The 15640-nt window shown below is 33.7% G+C and overlaps 1 long non-coding RNA gene across 1 annotated transcript in view; it reads right to left on the bottom strand.

Annotated features, from left to right (window-relative positions):
• Positions 1-5482: 5482 nt before the first annotated feature.
• LOC309661907 overlaps positions 5483-15640 on the bottom strand; it is a 96080-nt gene continuing 85922 nt past the window's right edge. Inside the window, exon 3 of the long non-coding RNA XR_014264358.1 lies at positions 5483-12050. This is a non-coding gene — a long non-coding RNA (uncharacterized lncRNA). The remainder of the gene's footprint in view (positions 12051-15640) is intronic.

The following is a 15640-nucleotide window of genomic DNA, read 5'->3' as shown; positions in this document are numbered from 1 at the left end:
CAGTAGTAGTTTCCTTATAAGGTTTTGTATCCCTGAAAACAGCCAGAAATATCTGTAGCTCTGTTCAGTGAGAAAAATTTTTCTTGAAAATCACAATAAGTCTTTCATCTCGCACACCACTCACTCTATTGCACTTAACATTTACATAAATATCAATATCAATGTCTGTTTTTATATTTTCAAATGTTTTTGTTTAATCAAATATAATTGACAAATACTACTGTTATTTAGAAAAGAGTAGAAAATAGAAAATAGTTTATTTTAATTCTTCCTTGAACAGTCCATGTGAATTGCACTATTGTTAAGACATTTCTAAGCCAATTTCTAAGTGCTGCGTTCTTGAGAGAAGTCAACACTAATATACATTACTCATACAGTCTTTGCTGTCTGGACATACACATCTTGCATTTTGTGTTACTGAACCACCAGTATACAAACATGATGCTAGATCATCACCTACTGAGGTTTATCCCAGCAATGCAAAGCTGCCTCAACATTCATAAATCAATTAATGCAAATCACAGTGTTAACAGACTATGGGACAAAATCATGATCATCCCAATAGATGCTGACAAAGTATTTGGCAAAATCCAACTATCTAGCATGATAAAAACTCTCAAAGAACTAGGAATAGAGGGAACTTCCTTTAACCTGATAAAAGGCATCTACAAAATAGCTATAGGAGGTAACATTATACCTAACAGCAAAAAAAAAAAAACAAAAAAACTTTTAACTTCTGAGTATCAGGAATAAATCAAGGGTAAGCTATATGACAAGAAAAAAATACAATTGGAAAAGAAGAAATAAAAATGTCTGTATCAATAGGTAGCCTGATTATCTATGTAGAATGTAGAAAATACCAAAGAATCTACAAATCATATCCTAGGACTAGTAAATAAGTTTAGCAATGTAGCAGTATGCGCAATTAATATACATAATTAAATTCTACATTTATTGCCAATTACTCATATCAATATGAAATTTTTAAAATTTGAAGAATCAATAAATATAATATTTAAAACTAGTGAATAAATGTAAATAACAAAGGTAATTGAAGAGAAAATTACCAAATTATTTTATTTTATTAATTAATTAATTTATTTTTGGCTGTTGGGTCTTCATTGCTGTGCAGGCTTTCTCTAGTTGCAGTGAGCCGGGGCTACTCTTCATTGCAGTGTGTGGGCTTCTCATTGTTGTGGCTTCTCTTGTTGTGGAGCATGGGCTCTAGGCACGCAGGCTTCAGTAGTTGTGGCATGTGGGCTCAGTATTTGTGGCTTGTGGGCTCTAGAGCACAGGCTCAGTAGTTGTGGTGCATGGGCTTAGCTGCTCCACGGCATGTGGGATCTTCCTGGGCCAGGGCTCGAACCCGTGTCCCCTTCATTGGCAGGTGGATTCTTAACCACTGCACCACAAGGGACGCTCACCAAATTATTTTTAACCTATATTCTTGTCCAGATAATAGATTTTTTTTAAAACTACAGTATAGCAGTAACTTGATGAAAGTTTAAATGAGGGAGATAAATTCCCACTCATTCTTGTTTATTTGGCTATCCTTACTGATTTTGTCCCTTGAAGTCCACCATATACACAAGTACAGAAGTCATTGTTGGATTGAAGACAGTGTTAAGAATCTACATTTATAAAGATATTCCTATTTCTTTTCATCTAATTCAGTTATCATTCGACCATACTTTCCTAGAAGAAAGAAGGAGAAAGCAGATGAAAGCACATTATTCAGTCTAGGTAGTCCTTATTCAATCTGTGCAAAGTATAATGTAGTGGGAAGAGTAATAGGTTAGAATTAAAGTGATCTGGGTTCCAAAAACACAATTGTCAATTATGTCCAAGGCATATTTGTTATTATTTGAGTATTAAGTCTTATCATCAAAATGTAGAACTCTGAATGATCTCATAAATTAAAATAATTTACTTAAGTCCAGGAAATACATTTCAAAGTTAAATTATCATGGAGAACCCATTAGAAAGCAGATTTATGCTTAAAAACATACCTTAAGGATTCACTTATTATAATGGTGGTTAGGGGTTTGGTCCGATAACCTCCTGAGAAGAAATAGAAAAAAAATAGTATCGTTTAAACATCTCTTTGAAGGTTTATAAGAAAGATGCAGGCAACAAGAATTGTGGAATGAAAATCCAGATAAATCAAAGGAGGGAACCTCACAAAAGTGAGCTGAGGATGTGGGGACACTTTTTCTAGAATTGCCTGTTGTACCTTTTGAGAACAGGAATACCTGTGCAGAGTTGTGACAGATTCAGGAGGCTAGGAAAACAAAGGTTGTAGATCAGGGTTTCCAATGAGAATAGTTTCTTTCTTTCTTCTTCTTTTTTAAAAACAAACTTCTGGCATGGGACTTCAAAGGAACACCCTAAGGAGAAAGAATAAATTAGAAATACACCAATCCTCAAAGAATTCTGATTGGATAAGGTGATTATTATTGCTAAAGGCCTTGATGAAAAGAAATGCGAACATTTTTGGATAAAGATGACATCACCTCTATCTACCCTTAAATTAATTGTAAAAAATGTTTAATAATAAACTTTAATTTTTAAAATGGTTAAGTTTATAGAAAAATTGTGAAGACAGTATGAAGATTTTCCATATGCCCCATGCCCTGTTTCTCCTATTATTAGTGTCTTATATTAGCTTGGTGCATTTGTTACAATTAATGAACCAATGTTGATACATTATGACTAACTAAAGGCATGCGTTATTGATCTTTCCTTAGTTTTTACTTAATGTCCTTTTTCTGTTTCACAATCTCACCCAGAATCAATACATATTAATTGTCATATTTCCTCGGGCTCCTCTTGGCTGTGAGAGGTTTGCCAAACTGTTCTTCTTTTTGATCACCTTGACACTTTTTGAAAAGTACTGGTCAGGTATTTTGTAGAACATCTCTCAATTGGGATTTGTCTGATATTTTTCTCATGATTAGACTGAGGTTATGGGTTTTCCAGAGGAATACCACAGAAGTAAAGTGATATTTTCATTACATCATATCAATGGTAAATACTATCAACACGGCTTATATTGTTGCTATTAACCATGGTCATATAGCTCAAATAATAGTCAGGTTTCTTCACCTCCTTTTCCAGCCCCTTTTCCATACTGTACTCTTTGGAAGGAAGTCAATATGTACAACTCAAAATTAAGGAGGGGGGGAATCTACTTAATTTATTGTATTTGGATTTCTTCAACAGAGTATTTTTCCTTTCTCCTCCAGTTAGTTATTAATTCATCATTGATTTATATCAGAATAGACTAATTGTTGTTTATTTTATACCTTGGGTTATAATCCAATACTGCTGTACTTATTTCCCCTGCTCATATTGTTCCACATTTGGCCATTGGGAGCTCTTTCAGATGGCTCCCGTGTCCCTCTGACATACTCCCATCATTGTAAGCTTTTGTTTTCATTTTTGTTTTTGTTTTGGAGTACTTCCTTGCTCTCTTGTACAAGCAGATTGTTCCAGGTTCATCATGTATACCTGATGCCCCAGTCCTAGAATTAGACATTTCTGCAAGAAACTCTTGTTTCTGTTATTGAGAAAGCATTAGAAACCAAGATCTGTGTGATAGATGTGCTTATTGCTACTAGGTGTAAGCCATCTCACCTGACAGAACAAGGAAATATGTGTGTGTGTATACACCTGTTATATACACAGACCCATAAACATTTCTATATATAGCTGCATATACACACACACATATTAAGCTAAACATGAGTTCATACTGAAATCTCAAACTCTAATCCTTTACTACATAGATCGTTCTAGAATCCTCCCCCTTGCTTATCTCTTTCTAGAATCCTTCCCCTTGCTTATCTCTAACTCCATGTTCTGACACTGAGAAACCTAGCTCCAACCATCTGCCACCCATTTGCTTAATTGTTCAAGTATACATGTACAGCAGTGTCAGAATTTTGGACCCACTGTTATATCCCTGGGAAGTAACTTTATAAACTAAGGCATGGTGCTTATCCAGTTTCTTTTGCCTTAGTCTTACAGACTCCACTCATTTCAATTACTTAGATCAGTAACTTTTTCTCCCACTCATATCAGGGAGATCATTTCATACACATGTAATACAAATACATGGTTTTGTTGTAATCTGTGTTTGTATACATGAAATTTCACTTTTGTTCTGTAAAGTTCTGTGGGTTTGGACAAAGCAATATATCATGTATCTATAACTATACTACCGTAGTGCTTTCCCAGATCCCCTGTGCTTCACCCATTTAATTCTCCCCTCCTCCTCCAAACCCCTGGCAACTACTGATCTTTTTACCATCGCTATAGTTTGAATTTCCTAGAATGTCATATAGCTCAGGGGTCCTCAACCCCTGGTACTGGTCCATGGCCTGTTAGGAACCGGGCCTCACAGCAGGAGGTGAGTGGTGGGCGAGCTAGTGAAGCATCATCTGCCGCTCCCCATCGCTCGCATTACCACCTGAACCATTCCCCACCCCAATCTGTGGAAAAACTGTCTTCCACGAAACTGGTTCCTGGTGCCAAAAAGGTTGGGGACCACTGATATAGCTGATTCCTATATAGAGTATGTTGCCTTTTCAGACTGGGTTCTTTCATTAAGCAATATATATGCATTTGTTTCTTTCATGTCTTTTTGTTGCTTGATGGCTCATTTTGTTATATTGTTGAATAGTATTCCATTATATGGCTATACCACAGTTTGTTTATCCATTTACCTATTGAAGGACATTTTTTAGTTGCATAAAGTTTGGGGTGATATGAATAAATCTGCTGTAAACATTTACATGCAAGTTTTTGAGTGTACTTAAGTTTTAAAATCAGTGAAATCAATACATAGAATCATGACTGCTTGATGATAAGCTAAAACTATGTTTAGCTTTGCAAGAAACTGCTAAACTGTAGTACAAAGTGGCTGTACCACCTTACATTCTAACCAATAATGAATAATGATACTGTACATCTTTCCCAGAAGTTGTTATTGTCATATTTTTTTGAATTTAGGCATTCCAATATGTATGTACCAGTACTCACTGTTATTTTAATTTGAAATCCTCTAATCTTCTTCAACAGAGGATGTTGAACATCATTTCATATATTTATTTCTATCTCTATATCCTCTTTTGTGAGGCATCTGCTCAGACCTTTTGCCAATTTTTAATTGGGTTGTTTGTTTTCTTATTGTTAAGTTTTAAGTGTCTTTTGTACATTTTGAATGTAAGTCCTTTATCATATAAGTGTTTTTTAAATATTTTCTACCAGTCTGAGAATTGGGTATTCATTCTCCTAACTGTGCTTTTGCATAACAGAAGTTTTAACTTTAAGCAGATACAATTTATCAATTTTTTCTTTCATCAGTCATGCTTTTGATATTGTATTTAAAAACTCATGGCAAAACCAAAGGTCAGCTAGGTTTTCTTGTATGTTTTACTCTAGAAAATTTAGAATTTAAAGTTTTACATTTAGTCTATGATCCATTTTAAATTATATTTTGTGTATGATGTAAGGCCTGTGTCTGGGGTTTTGGTTTTTGTTTTTTGCATACTAACATTCAAATTTTCCAGTACCATTTGTTAAAAAGTCTAGCCCTTCTCTATTAAGTTGCCTTTGCTCATTTTTCAAAGGTCAGTTGACTATATTTATTTGGATCTATTTCTGTTTTCTCCCATTTTGTTCCACTGATCTTGGTGTCTATTCTTTCACCGATACGATGCTGTCTTGATTAATGTAGTTTTATAGTAAGGCTTAAAATTAGATAATATTAAAGTGATGTAAGCATCATGGTGGACTGATATGCTCCCTTTGTCTCTTCCTTTCAATCTACCACCAGTAAAACAATCATAACTCAACAAAGGTGCCTCTGCTCAACATACCAGGATGCTGGGGAAATCCACACATCTACACATCTAAAGGTGGGTTCACTGGAACACATAGAGAAAGTGAAACCAGGGGAATATCAGAGGTGGTGCCTGTGATCCTGGACCTCTGGCCAGATGGCTGAGCTCACAGCCTCAGGCAATCTAGTAGCATCAGAGGAGGTGGCACAGACTCCCACCTCCTGGTTGCAGTGCCACTTGCAGCTACAGGGAACTGAGCAGCAGCATAGGGACCTGTGACCCTGTTCCCTCCAGCTGCGGAGGTGCCCAGCAACTCTGCCTTCCCTGCCCACAGTGATGACACACACAAACCTTACAACCCCGGACTTGGCAGAGGCACCTGAAGCCCTGGGTCCCCCGATTTTCCCTCCCCATCTCATGGCCCCAGGTGGCGATGCCCTGAAGGCATTAGCAGCAGGAACAATGGGCAACACCTCTGTCAGAGGCGATGCAAGGTGAAAAAATGCATATTATCAAATACAACCAGAGGCAATTCAGGTAAGAGAAATCCAAAACTTGTGCTATTTGTTATGCTAACATAACAAAAATCTAAATCTAAAAAAAAAAGGTTCTGAAGAACCTAGGGCCAGGACAGGAATAAAGACGCAGAGATAGAGAATGGACTTGAGGACACAGGGAGGGGAAAGGGTAAGCTGGAACGAAGTGAGAGAGTAGCATTGACATATATACACTACCAAATGTAAAATAGATAGCTAGTGGGAAGCAGCCGCATAGCACAGGGAGATCAGCTCCGTGCTTTATGACCACCTAGAGGTGTGGGATAGGGAGGGTAAGAGGGAGACACAAGAGGGAGGGCATATGGGGATATATGTATACGTATAGATGATTCACTATGTTATACAGCAGAAACTAACACAACATTGTAAAGCAATTATACTCCAATAAAGATGTTAAAAAAAAAACAACAAAAAAAACCCAACTTGTGTTATATAGTCACCTACTGAAAAACAAAAGAAAGACTTCTAATTACTAACTGTTGAATCATTAGAATCAAGTAAAAAAAAAAAAAAAAAAGGCTTTACCTAAAGAAAAAAGATGCTCACTACTTCAAATGCAGGGGAAGAAATCTGCATGAAGAACCATAGTAACATGGTATCACAAAAATTAAATGACAGTTTTCTAGAAACCAAACTTAAAGTCACAGAATATTGAGATCTGACAGAGAATTCAAAATACTTATCAGGAAGAAACTCAACAGGCTGTAAGAAAACACAGAAAAGCAGTTCAATGAGATCAGGAATAAAATTAGTGAACAGAAGGAATACTTTACCAAAGAAATTAAAAGTCTAAAAAAGAACCAAACAAATTCTGGAACTGAAGAACTTAGTAAATAAGATGAAGAACACATTAGAAAGCAGTAGTAACAGAGAAGAACACAGGAAGAAAGAATTAGCGAGCTCAAAGGTAGAAATCTAGAAATGATACAGGTAGAAGAAGAAAGAGAATTAAGATCTAAAAAAATGAAGAAATTCTCTGAGAACTATCCAACTCTATTAGGATGGGCAACATTAGAATAATGAGTATCCCAGAAGGAGAGAGGGAGAAGGGAGCAGAGGGTTTATTTAAAGAAATAATAGCTGAGAATTTCCCAAACTTGGGGAAGCAAATGGATATACAAGTCTAGAAGCTAAGAGAACGCACAATTACCTCAACAGACCTTTTCCAAGGCACATTTATATTAGAACTGTCAAAAGTCGGTGACAAAGAAATTTAAAAACATCCAGGGAAAAAAGGATGGTAACCTACAAAGGAACCCTCATTAAGCTATCAGCAGATTTCTCAGCAGAAACTTCATAGGCTAGGAGAGAGTAGAATGACATACTCAAAATTTTGACAGGTAAAAACTGTCATCCAATAATACTCTATCTAGCAAAGTTACCATTTAGATATGAAGGAGAAAAAAAGGCTTTCCCAAACAAAAGCTGAAAGATTTAATCAACACTAGACCTACCTTACAAGAAATGTTGAAAGGAGCTCTTCTACTTGAAATGAAAAGGCATAAGTACACAAAACTTTGAGTAAAGTACTAAATAGACAGAATCAGAATGCTGCAACTCTATATCAGAATAGGTTATTAAAAAAATATAGCATATATTTTAAAGGGGAAAAAAAGCAGTAAAAACAACTATATCTACTTCAGTTTGGTAACAAACTCACAACATAAAAAGGGATAATTTGAGACAACAAAAACATAAAGAAGGAAGTGGAAAAAAATGGAACCTTTACAGGCAAATGAAGGTAAAATGCTATCAGCAGAAAATAGGACTATTTTATCTGTGAGAGGTTTTATACAAACCTGATGATAACCACAAAACATACATCTGGAGCAGAGACACAAATGGAGATACAGAGCAACCTGAAAACAAAACATAAAATGGCTGTACTAGGCCTCATTTATCAATAATTTCCCTAAATGTAAATGGATTGAATTCCCCAATCAAAAGACACAAAGTGGCTGGACGGATTCAAAAATAAAAACCAACTAAACAGTGCCTCCAGGAGATTCATCTCAGGTCTAAAGACAAACAGGCTCAGTGAAGGGATGGAAGTTCCTCAAAAACTTAAGAATAGAACTACCATATGATCCAGCTATTCCATTTCTGGGTATTTATCCCCAAAATATGAAAACACTATTTGGAAAAGATATATGCACCCCTATGTTCATTTACCCTAGCATTATGGGAAACTTACATGTTATAAACCAATGTTATAATGTTATCTCAATGTTAACTCAATAAATTTTAAAAAATTAGATAATATGGTTTCTCCAACTGCATTTTATTTCATATTATTTTGTCTATTCTAGGACTTCTGTCTTATAAACTTTAGAATCAGATTGTCTGTATCTATAAACTAGTTTGATGGAATTTTCATTGGAATTGCATTGAATCTACTGAATGAGTTGGGAAGAATTGATAATCTTAGCAATATTGAGTCCATGAACATAAAATATCTCTTGATTTATATATATACATATATATGTTCTTTGATTTATCTCATCAGGGTTTTGTAGTTTTCCTCCTATATACATTTTGTTAAAAAGATACCTACATATTTCATTTCTTGGTGCTAATGTAAATGATATGTTTCCCTTTTAATTTTAAATTCTAATTGTTCATGGATGTTATATAGGAAAATAATTTATATATATACATATGTATATATATTTCTGTATATATATCTGTAAACAATGATAATTTTATTTCTCCCTTTCCAATCTGCCTAACTTTTATTTACTTTTCTTGATGTTGTAGTGCATTAAATAAACATTTTACTGCACTTAGGAAAGAAGCATCCAGTGTTTCAACAGTTTTTTATATGCATTCTTTATGAAGGGGAGGATATTCCAAACTGTTCCTAGTTTCTGATAGTTTTTTGTCATGAGTGGGTATTGGATTTTGTCAGATGATTTTCTGTATCAATTGATATGATCTTATGTGTTTTCTACTTTAGCATGTTGATGTTGTGTGATTGATTTTAGTCTTTGTATACCTGGAATAAATCCCACTTGTTCCTGCTGTATGATTATTTTAATGCCTTGTTTGTTCAATTTGTTAATATTTTTTTGAGATTTTCCCATCTATTATTATGAAAGATATTGGTTTGTAGATTTCCATTCTTGTAATATCTTTATATGATATTGGTATTAGGGTAGAATGCTTGCCTTATTGAATGAATTAAAAAGTGCTTTTTCCTCTGCTACTGTTTTCTGAAAGAGACTGTGGAGGGTGAATATCACCTTATTAAATGTTTGGTAGAATTCACCAGTGGAACCATCTAGGTCTGCTGCATTCTTTTTTGAAAGATGATTAATTATGGATTCAATTTCTTTAATAGATATATACCTATTCAGATAATTTATCTCTCCTTGTGTTAAATTTTGTAGTTCATGTTTTTCAAGGTGTAAGACTATTTTACCTATATTATTAAATCCGTGGGCACAAAGTTGTTCACAGTATTCCTTTATTAATCTTTTAATGTCCATGGGATGAGTAGTGATAACTCTTCCTTCATTGATGATATTAGTGATTTGTGTCTTCTCACCTTTAATTAGGTAGCCTGGCTAGAGGTTTATAATTTTTTTATCTTTTCGAAGAATCCACTTATGGTTTACTTGGATTGGTTAATTGTTTTCTGACTTTTAATTTCTTTGATTTCTGCTCTAATTTGTATTTATTTTCTTCTGCTTGCTTTATACTTAAATTGGTCTTGAGCTGGTTAGGACTGACTTCCACGTTTTGGCCAAAGGAAGATATGATGTTACTTGAGGAAATAACTTGTCCTGTGCCACTAACTTCATCAACATTAAATACCAACATTATGGGAATATCATGCTTCCCTTTATTTACATTTTGAAAATATTGTCTGATGTGTCTGGCAGCAAAGTAGAACTGCTGGGCTTTTTAGTTAAAGGGGTGGGGACATGGGGTACAGGGGGAAATGTGTAAATCGTAGTCACCAGAGTATTTTAATTATCTGTCTCAATCTGAAAACTGAGAATCAATAAATCTACAAATGTCTAAAAACATTGCTCTCCTTTTTCTATTTTCCCAAGGTGATTCTTTTCATATCTTTCTTATTTTCTAATATATACATTTAATTCTATAAATTTCCCTCTAAGCAATTGCTTTTGCTGCATCCCACAAATTTGGATAAGTTCATTTCATTTTTAATTAATTTAACTTATTCAAACATTTATCTTAATATTACTTTTTTGACCTATGTGTTATTTAGAAGTGTGTTGTTTAATCTCTAAATATTTTGAAATTTTTCCAACTATCTGTTTTTGATTTCTAGTCTAAATCCATTATGGCCTGAGAGCATACTTTGTATGATTTCTATCTTACATATGTTAAAGTATATCTTATGGCCCGTAATATGTACTATCTTAGTGAATTTTCATGTGAGCTTGACAAGGATGTGTATTGTGCTGTTGTTGGATGGGCTAGTCTATATTCTATAAATTTCAATTAGATCAAGGTAATTGATGGTGTTTTTCAGGTCACCTGTATTCTTGCTGATTTTCTACCTTCTTGATATATCAGTCTATGAAAGAGGAATGCTGACTTCTGTAACTGTAAGTGGACTTAACTATCCTTTCATTGTACCTAGTTTTACCTACATATTTATACTCCTGTTGTTAGGTGCATTTAGGATTATCATGTGTTCTTGGAAAATTGATCCGTTCATTGTCATACTGCATCCCTCTTTATTTCAGATAATTTTCCTTGTTCTGAATTCTGCTTTGTCTCAATTTAACTTCTTTAATTTAACTTCTTTAACTTCTTTAATTTAACTTCTTTAGATTTTGTTTGTTTGTTTGCTTGTGTTGTTATGATTAACATTGTATATATTGATATTTATCCTCCCTTTACTTTTAACCATTCAGAGTCTTTACATTTTAAGTATTTTTTAATAAACGGTTTATACTTGGGTCTTCTTTTTTTGATCCACTCTGACAATGTCTATTTTACCAATAGTGTATTTAGACCACTTATATCAAAGTGACATTGAATAGTTGGATTAATATATACCATGTTTTAACTATTTTCTGTTTATTGCCTTGTTCTTAATTTTACTTCTTCCCTTTTTCTTCCTTCTCTGATTTTAATTAAGAATTATCTCTAATTCTATTTTATATCCTTTCTTAGCACCTCAAATATACTTCAAAAATTTTAGTAGTTTTCACAGAGTTTTCAATGTATATACATTTTCAACTAATCTAATCTAGTTCCACCTAAAATAAAACTATACCACTTCATTTTTAGTTCAGGCACCTTATAACAGTGTTTCCAATTCCCCCCTTTTACCTGTATATCATTACTGTCATTCATTTCATTTATCCATATTCTATAATCATCAAATACCATTTTTTATTGAAGTATAGTTGATTTACAATGTTGTGTTAATTATACAATACGTTTTTAATACTATTATTTTAAACAGTTAACTTTTATACCAATTAAGAATAAGAAAAATATAAGCTTTATTTTACCTTAATACGTTTTCCTTCTCTGATGCTCTTTCTTTGTTAAAGTAAATCCAAGTTTCTGACTTGCATCACTTCCTGTTGCTGAAGAAGTCCTTTTCGCATTTCTTATAGGACAGATCTTCTGGCATTGATTTACTTCAGTTTTTGTTTGTCTGAAAAAGTATATTTCTCTTTCACTTTTGGAGGATAATATTGCTGGGCATAGAACTCTAGATTAGTACCATTTTCCTTTCAACAGTTTAAATGTTATTCCCCCCTCTTCTTGATTGCAGAGTGATGAAAAATCTACTATAAGTTGTATCCTTGTGTCTCTAAAGTTAAGGTGTTTTGTTGCCCCCTTACCACTCCTAGGATTATTTTAAGATTTGCTCTGTTTGGTGTTTTTCAGTTGAATATGATATGTCTACATGTCTTTTTTTTTTTTTTTTTTTTTATCCTGAGTGGTGTTTTCTGAGCTTCCTGGATCTGTTTGGTGTCTATCATTAATTTTGGAAAAATTTCAGCAATTACTTCAAATATTTCTTCTGCTCCATTTTCTTTTTTTTCTCCTTCTGGTATTCCAATTATTTGTATGTTCCATCTTTTTTTGACCTATCTTCAAACTCACTTATTTTTTTCCTAGTTGTGTGTGGTCTCCTGGTTAGCCCATCAAAGATATTTTGAAATAAGCATTTCCCTTTGATTCTGTTTTAGAGCTTCCATTTCCTCTGCTTACAACACCCATGTGTTCTTACATACTATCTGCTTTTTCTTTAGAGCTCTTAACATGTTATTCATAGTTCCTTTATATTCCCATTTTGACAATTCCAAAATCTGTGTCATAATGGAGTATGGTTCTGAAGCTGGCTTTGTCTGTTCAAACTGATTTTTCTGTCTCAGCATCCTCTGTAATTTTTGGTTGAAAGCCAAATATAATGTATCAGGTCATAAGGACTGAGGTATCGATAAATAGGTCTCAGTGTGATATTTTATGTAAATCTTTCTAGAGTTTGACAATATTAACTGATTATTGTAGCTATATGTGCCAAAGGCTTCAAATCCTCTAGTGTCCTTGATTTTATCTCCTCTGTTGTCTTTGGGCTTTCATAAGAACTCCTTATCAAATAGTGTCTGTGTCTTTCTGCTCTTTCAGCTATAATCCACTGTTACTACAGTGGTACCCTGTCGGAGTGGTGGTAGGGTGTGTGGGAAGGGAAGTGTTCTATCATCTCATGAGTAAATCTCATTGTTTTAGTTAGGTTTGTCTCTGAGTTTCTGGGCTATTATTTTCACAAGTGTTTTATCTCTTTTTTTCTTTTTTCCATTTGAGTGATAAAGGAAAGATAGACTGTGCTGGACTCAGAGAACTTCTCTTAGCTTACATGTAATAAGGCTCTGGTAAAGTATTTTCCCTTGGAGAATTTTTATGAAGACATTCTTGGCTTATTTCATCATGGATAGTCTTTTCCATCTTTTGCCAGAACCACTGGGAAATCATTCCTGGCTATATACAGCGACAGTCATGTGGAATTCCTGAAGGTTAAACCCATGAAAGTGTAGGGCCCTCTAAGATTGCAGCTCCTAGTAGTTTCTCACTCTCAATCTAATCCACAATCAGCAATGAGCTTCCAGAAATTTGTCAGCATTACCATCTAAGTATCCCTACTAGTTTATGGCTCCAGTTGATGGAGCTTCTGCTTTAGGTAAGACCTTGTCTATGCCTCTGTTGATCTGCCTGTCTGTCCAGATTTCATGATGGTGGTTTGCCCTGCAATTCCAGTTCTCTAATAGGTATAAGAAAAATTGTTAATTTTTATTTTGTTCACATATTTCTTTTTTGTCATGATGGGAGTGACAAGTTCTAAGTTCTTTACATATTGGAACTGAAACTGGAAGTCAAATTGTGTAATTCTCAATTTGCAATTCATAAGAATATATCAATATTAGCTAAACATAAAAAAGACAATATAACCAAAAACAAGGGAAAATAGAAAAAAACAAAAGCAAAAAACTGTAGTAGACCCAAAAAACTAGATTCAGCAGTCATGTACTTCCAAATAACTGTCCTTACTATGATGATAGAATTGAAATAAGAGATAGATGATTTTATTAGAGAGGGTTATCAGAGTTTTAATGGAAAACAACAAATAATTATAAAGAGCAAAAAAAATTATAGGCATTATGAAAATAACAAATGAAAATAAATTACTCAGTGGCTATGTTTAGCATTAGTTTTAAACTTCTGAAGAGAAAGTATGAACTGAGGAAATTCAGAAAAAATGCAGGATGACACATGGAGAGAAGAAATGATAAAAAACAGAAAGAAAGCATGATAGTGAAGTATGTCTGTGGTGAAAAGGCTTACATATGCTTATTTTAAGTCCCAGAAGAAAATAAGAATTAATAAGGCAGAAGAATTATTTAAATAATGGCTAAGAATTTTTCAATATTGAAAAAAAATTATTCTGCATACTCAAGAAGACTTGAAATTCCCAAAGCAGTATATACCATATGCTCATAATAGAAAAAACTACTGAAAACCAAAGACAAAAAATTAAATATCTTAAAGTAGTCTTTGGAGAAAAAGCAACACTGTGTTTCAAACAGGCAGTGTAAAACTGTGACTTCTTGTAAAACAATAAAGGCTGGAAGACAATGGATATTTAACTTCTGAAGATTTTACTTGTAATAAATGAAAATATTTTTCATTCCCTATGTTATATTTTTCTTGTTTACAATGCCAGAAATACAATTTTCTAGTTTATAACAAAATTAAAATTTTTACTATAGGTTCAAATAAAAAAGAAGAAAAATAGGTGGGAAGTCATTTGTCATTTTTTTTTATAGTTTCAAATATGAGGTTATCCTTAGTTCATTACTATCCACTTTAACTTTCATCTGATGTGACAGGATGGTTTCTAAAGTAACAATGAATTCTTTGGATCAACATTAAAGGGGTATAATTTGTCCTTAAAAATGGGCAAAAGTATAGCCTAAATGTATATATATCTCAAGATAAGTTGTGAAATAATAAAACATAAAATCTCATTGTTTTATGCTGAGATATTAAATTAGAAACAACTCTTTGCAGCTTACTGAGCTGCTAAATGACATGAAGTGTTGAGGGAAGCTCTGCATAGATTGATCAGGTAGGAGAATCTAGGAAGTGGCTGTTTTGGTGTCTGTAATTTTACACATTATTTTCATTTTACAGGACTTTTAAAGACAATACATAACCCTCACATTACTATAACTTCTTCCCAAGATTAAGAAAGTTCTTTACTTTGGAATGGCAATTCAAATTTTCTACAATTGATAGTGTTATAATCTCTCTATTATAGATTCAATAAGATATGGAGGAGACCTCATAGATCTGTCAGTTAAGGCAGCTTACCCAAGCAATCTCTAAAGTTTCAACTTCATAATTACCCATATTAGGCTATACTGGGGGTAATATTATCCCAGACTATATATACACACACACTCTTGCCTTCTACAGACAAGGACAAATAAAGAATGCACAATATTCAAATAATTAAATGTTTCCAAAGAAAGATTACTTATTGAAGGACTTGAGTGTCTGTGTGTCTGCCTCTGAGCTTTGATTTCATTGTTTTCCTTTCCTTCCTGAAGTTGTTCTGATTCCTTGAAAAACCTAGTATACCTAAGAGTTAGGGAAATTAGTCCCTTTGATTTGATGACTCAGAATGGTTCACACAAATATAGATGAAGTAGAAAACTGTCCTTCTAATATTTGTTCATT

This window comes from Balaenoptera physalus (assembly GCF_965194825.1).
Source record: "Balaenoptera physalus genome assembly, chromosome: 5".
In the NCBI taxonomy this organism is placed as follows: domain Eukaryota; kingdom Metazoa; phylum Chordata; class Mammalia; order Artiodactyla; family Balaenopteridae; genus Balaenoptera; species Balaenoptera physalus.
The sequence above is the reverse complement of the archived record's forward strand: the minus strand, read 5'-3'. Positions and strand labels throughout refer to the sequence as shown.